This window comes from Hipposideros armiger, unplaced genomic scaffold, assembly GCF_001890085.2.
Source record: "Hipposideros armiger isolate ML-2016 unplaced genomic scaffold, ASM189008v1 scaffold_664, whole genome shotgun sequence".
Lineage (NCBI taxonomy): Eukaryota > Metazoa > Chordata > Mammalia > Chiroptera > Hipposideridae > Hipposideros > Hipposideros armiger.
The window spans coordinates 659,650-666,004 of record NW_017732014.1 but is presented as its reverse complement, the minus strand read 5'-3'; positions in this window follow the sequence as shown (position 1 = coordinate 666,004).

The following is a 6,355-nucleotide window of genomic DNA, read 5'->3' as shown; positions in this document are numbered from 1 at the left end:
TGTTCAGCATCTTAGCTGTAGAGGGCAGTGTCACTGGCCCCATATGTGGGATCCGAACCAGGGCCCTCCGGCATCCCAAGCCAGTTCTTAACCATCGCGCCACTCGGTCGGCCCAACAATTTTTTTTTTTAATTGGGGAACAGTGTGTTTTTCCAGGACCCATCAGCTCCAAGTCAAGTAGTTGTTTCAATCTAGTTGCGGAGGGCACATCTCAGTGGCCCATGTGGGAACTGAGCTGGTAACCTTGGTGTTATGAGCCTGCGCTCTAACTAACTGAGCTAACCAGCCGCCCCAAGTTTCCTCTCTTGATAAGAAAGGACAAGGCTGGCCTCTAACAGGAGAGTAACAGTTCCTTGGCCTTGTGCCTGCTCCACAAGCCACCACCTGCCCCAGGAGAGCTACTTCCACTGGCCAACTGTTGATAGTTTCATTTTAGTGGAATTAGTTCTCCAAACATCTGTTAGGAAACGTCTCAGTTTAGTGAGCCTCGGGGTCCGAAGGTTCAGCCTGCCCTCCATCTCTGCAGAAGGAGTAAGATTTTGGAAGAAATCCTGCCTGAGAGCCATGCCCCTTTCTTCCTAGGGACACATTGGAGCCCAGCAAAAATTACATTGTCTGTGTTCCCCTGAGCTAAGTGTGGGCATGGGACTACATTTTGGCCAGAAGATAACAAGTAGCAGTGTTGCATGGGATGCCTTAAAGAGCTCTGCTTGCTGGGACGGACCCCATCATTACAAGCCGCGACATCACGAGGCTTGCTCTAACTTCGAGGTTCTCATGGCCCTTGAGGTCATCCTTAAAGCAGAAACTCATCTTTTTGCCGCCTTTTCCTTCTTTTTGAAGGTGGGTGGGTTTTGCTTACCCACAGAAACGGGCACCTTTACCACCCTCGTCTTGAGACTTATAACCTTCTCTCCAGCCCAGGAATCCTGTGAAGTCCAGCTCCTTGAGGTAAGGATGCAATGTTCTTTTAGAGGAAAAACAGTCACCAAAATGCATGTAGGTAAATGGCTCTCAGGGCCCTCCCACTGTGTGCGCAGGGAATTTGCTGAGGCTAGAGACTGAAGAGGAAGGCCCAGACAACGAAGTGTCAGATACTAGAATTAGGAGTTACACTCGCCCTGTGGGCTGATCAGGGAAGGGATGGGACATCCCAGGTTTCTTGTAGGGTCAGCTGGGGATCTTGGAGCCCCTCTCTTTAGAAGGGAGGGACCCTGGGGCGGCCGGGTGGCTCAGTTGGTTAGAGCATGTGCTCTCAACAACAAGGTTGCCAGTTCGATTCCCGCATGGGATGACCCCCTGCAACTAGATTGAAAATGGTGACTGGACTTGGGGCTGAGCTGTGCCCTCCACAACTAGATTGAAGGACATCTTGATTTGGACCTGATGGGTCCTGGGAAAAACACACTGTTACCCAATAAAAAAAATTTTTTTTAATTACCAAAACGAATTAAAAAAAAAAAGAAGGGAGGGTCCCTAATTCAGAGCTGGGATTTGGGAAGGTGGCCAGCACTGGACAGATTGGAGGAGTTGAGTCTAGAGATAAGGGGCCGGGGGGTGCAGTGGAGGCTGGTGCACAAGTGAAAGAAGAGGGCCATGTTGCCTAAGGCGAGGAGGTAACAGGGATGGAGAGAAGGGGACAGATAACAGAGTTCATTAAAAGATGGACCCCACTGGATTTGGCGACTGATTAAAAGTTGGAGGTGAGTTAGGGAGAGGAGGGCATCCAGGGGGATGCCCAAGCGTTTCGAATTTTAGGGCAAAAAGGAATTGAAGGGAGAGTGAGGGCAGCTAGCCCCAAGTTAGGAATCAGGTGTGTGTCCCACCGTTGGGGAGGCTGAGGTGTTTCTGGGCTGTGGAGGCCAGGACAGAAAGCTCCTTCCTTGGATAGGGTTGACCAAGGTTTCGTGCCTTTTTCAGAGAAGTGGAGAGGTCAACCCGTTGTGACTAGCCGTCAGCACCCCGCCCAGAGATGCCAACCCCTTCTAAGGCCAAAAAGGAGAAACTGAGGCTTGTTGCAGAGGCCAGCTATTTTAACAGATTTGAGGTTACTGGCATATAAGGTAGAGGATATTAATCACTCCCCAACCTCTTTCCTTTAAAAAAAAGAGAATGCTTTAGTCAGAGGTTTGCATAATGAGTAAGACTTACCTTGTGGGTTAACAGACCACCTCCACAACCTGTATTCCACCAATTAAGAAGTGTTATGATGGAAAACACCCTCTTTCATTTATTATTATTATTATTATTATTATTATTATCACATACCATGGGTAACCCTATAGAAATTATGGCTTATATGGCTTAGTCCCAGAGTAGAACTATGCTAAAAAATTCACAGTTAAAATAGGAATTCCAACCTTCCCTCACTTTTCTCAAAGGACGTACTGGTGTACATTCAGGTCCTTGGCAGCTTTAGCTAATGTCCTCATGTCATCATTTTGTCTCTAACAGTCTTCAGTTCTTGGGAGCCTTTCATTCTTCCACCACAGATCTGTCTCTCTCCCTCAATTAAGCTTTCCTGTCCCCACCATCTCCCTTAGAATGGAGGTTTCACAGCTGGCTCGATTATGGAAGATTGGAAACTCTTTTCTCCCTTGCTGCTGGATGACAGCTAGCAGCAACAACTTACAAAATTGTTGATGCATATAATCTTAAGGAAAACTTAAAGCATCCTGTAGGCATCAGGCTACATGAAAGATCTGATGCATTTTACTGTCTAATTAATGGTGCCCCAAGTTCTAGAAGTCATGCCTCAGATTGAGTGTGGTGGGGTGTTTGTGTGGGTGGCTGTGGTGATTGACAGAAGGAGTAGAATTCAGAGGTTTGGTGAAGTTGTTATAGTGGCGAGGGGAGACTATCTCAGCTAGAGAAGCTTCTGGGAAAGTTTACTCCGTTGAATCATGACTGAGAGATGATGTGCCTATTAGTGTGATGCCACGGGGCTCGAGAAAATGTCTGTGGGCTGATCCTTCATCTGTCTGTGTTACCCTATGAGTCATGGCAACAGGTATGGTGCGGTGGCTTCAGGGGTTCCTGATAATGTGTGTGTAGGGGTTCTTGGTTATAGATTCTTCCAGTTATGGCTTTGAGATGTTGCAGTTGTATCACGTGGGTCCTTTGATACTGCATCCTTCCTCTTCTCATTCATACCCCTTCTGCTTTTCCTACACAGCAGGCCCCAAAAGTCAATGGTGTGGAATTGAATTTCCCAGGTGCTCTACGACCCTGGAAAAAAACTTCACTCGCCCCTCTGTGCCTCAGTTTCCCCATATTGAATAGAAGGCAGCTAGACAGGAATCTTTTAAAACAGAGTAGTAATTTTGCATAGGCTCCTTCTCAAAGTAAGTTTTACTATCCTCTAAGACAAAGGACACAAAGCCCCATAAACTCTAGGCTTTTAAACAGTTCCAGTGGTGACTGGACATGGTACCAGGTAGGATGCATTCAGCTGCAAACAAAAGATAACCTGGCTCACAGTGAACAAAATCATAATAGTTCCTTTACAAGGTGCCCCAGGCTTATTTCATGGCTCAGTAGTCGCGTCCCACATGACATGAGCAGTGGGAGAACGAGAAGGGGCGGCGAAGGGTTAAGAAATAAAAGAAACAGCAGTCAAGAGTTAAATGAGTGTGGAGCCAAGGGTCTCCAGCCCCGTGGACTAAGAGCCCCGATCGGCCGACACACCGCTTTTATTTCTCCACCTACCCAGAAGTAGCATTGTTCTCTCCACAGTCTGTGAGTCTCATTCCTGAGAACATGCTCAAGCCAGATTACCCATGCCTGCAAGCTGCTATTACAGAGTCCACCTGCAGGATAAGACAGATGCTCTGCCTTCACACACCCTATATGCAAATGACCCCAGGAAGATAAGATTATTGTTCTGAGAACAGATACTATAACACCATCAGGTCACTTCCCAAGCAGGTTGAGGGAAGGAATGTAGCTACAGAGGTAGAAAACCTCCAGTCTCTTTGGGGGGCGGGTGAGGGCTCATGCCCACCTCCATCAGCCCCGAGATTTCTCCCGATGGTCTCCATGCGACCGTGTCTGGCTTAGGTTGTTCCTCCCACGAGGAATCTTAACCATCATTGACTAACCGGCGGCCATCCTTTGGGGCCAAACAGGGAGATGCAAGGTGTATGAACAGTGTCCTCAAAAGGGTCAGTTTAGGGTTAAGCGCGGGGGGGACAGACGGCTGGACAGCTGCGTGGCAACATCAGTAAAATCCTTCCATCCATCCTCAGTTTGTTGAATACCCTCTCCAGCTTCCTACCTCATGATCTCAAGATGGCTGCCTCAACTCTAGACATCTTGCCCTCACATCATGTCATTATGGTAAGCAGAATAGATGTCCCTGCCCCAATCTGTGATTATGTTATGAACCTGTGAGTATGTTATGTTACACAGCAAAAGGGATTTTGCCACTATAACTAAGGTTACAGACTTCAAGATAGGGAGAGTAGCCTGGATTACCCATGTGGGCCCAGTCAAATGACACAAGGCCTTCAAAGCAGAGAGGCAGTAGAGAGATGCAGCAGAAAGGGAAGCCAGAGAGATTCCAAGTGTGAGAGAGATTTGTTGTGTGTTGCTGGCTCCGAGGTGCAGGGCTCACGTGTAAGGACAGAGTAGAGGCCTGAGGAGCTAAGAGCAGCCCACAGCTGACAACCAGCAAGGAAATGGGGACCCCAGTCTCACAACGCCAGGGGATCGGATTCTGCCAACAACCCAAATGAGCTTGTGAGCAGACTCTTCCCACAGCCTCTCCAAAAGAGGCCAGGTGGTGACACTTCGATTTCAATAGAGAACCCACCTGAGCAAACCTGGATTTCTGGCCTGCAGAACTGTGAGATAAGGAATATGTGTTGTTTTAAGCCACTGGGTGTGTGATCATTTATTATGGGTACATTTTATAGGAAGTAAAGAACTCATGCAGTTATTTAAGTGCAGGAAGCAGGGGATGGCTTCTTGGGACCCTGCCTCCAGGTTTTTTTTCAGAAGTGGATTAATTTCCAGGAACCTCCAGACGTCTGTTTCACCCTCTCAACTCCTTCAATTTGTTCTTGCTCAAAACTTGATGAGGTCTACCTAGACCACCCAGTTCAGTCCTCATCCCGCATGCCCACCCTGACACCCTGGCCCTGATCCCCCATGACACTCATCCCATTGTAACATCATAGAAAATTCAGTTATTTATCATGTATCTTTTTTTTTAAGATTTTATTGGGGAATTGGGGGAGGGGAACAGACAAGTTGCTGTTGTTTTTGTTCTTCAGTCTAGCTGTGGAGGATGTTGCTTCACTGGCCCAAGCTGGCACCATCATTACGGTCTTCCCGGGCGAGGCAGATCAGTCGCTGGCTTCTCACTGCGGCTGCTGGCCGCTCACGCTGGCTGCCGGCTAAACCTGGTAGCCCATGGCAACCCACTGCAGCAGGGGACTGCAGCCTACACCGTAGCCGGCGACTCACAGCAGCCCAGCTCCAGGTCGAGCTGTTGTTCAGCATCTTAGCTGTAGAGGGCAGTGTCACTGGCCCTCATATGTGGGATCCGAATCGAGGCCCTCTGGCATCCCAAGCCAGCTCCTAACGCGCCACTAGGCCGGCCCTATCATGTATCTTGCTTATTGTCTGTCTTCCTCCACTTCTTCCCTCCCTGCATAAAATGTCTTTGCTTTTAGGGCAGAGATCTGTATTTATTTCATTTGTTGGTGTACCCTAAGCAACTAAAACAATGCCTGACACAGAACTAGGGCCAAATAAATATTTGCTGAGTGAATGGGGGTGGGGGTGGGGGCAGCCATGGGGAAGTATGTGGATTAGGAGGTCAGGCAAGATCATGCATTGGAAAGACACAGCTTAGAGCCAGCCTGCATGGCTGAGACTGTTAGGTGAAGTGGGGACGTAAGAAGGAGCTGGGTTTATTTTCACCTGTTAGGAGCAAAGTGGAAGTTGTGCTACAGGGAGGGGCCCAGAAAGTCTCTCTCTCTCTTGCTGAGGCAGGAAAAGATGGAACCTGTCATGGGGAGGGAGAGGGGGTGGGTGGGGTTTAAGGAGAGAGAACTCTGCTCCTGTAGGAAGGGGCAGATTGGGAAGTATGCTCCAGTGGCACTTGGTCCCCTTGGGTGGGGCGGAGGATAGGATGGGGAGGGGGCCTTTGGGTGGGGGCAGGACTGAGCAGAGGCAGTTGAGAAGGAAGCTTGGCTGAGGATGAGTGAGTAGTCAGAAGCCTTAGAAATTTCTGGAAGAACGGGGTAGACAATAAAGGCCTTGTGTTGCATTATAGCCGATTCCGTTACCACCCCCCTGCATTAGCCTCTGACCCATTAGTCGAGAGAGTGTCTCGGAAAACTGAGGC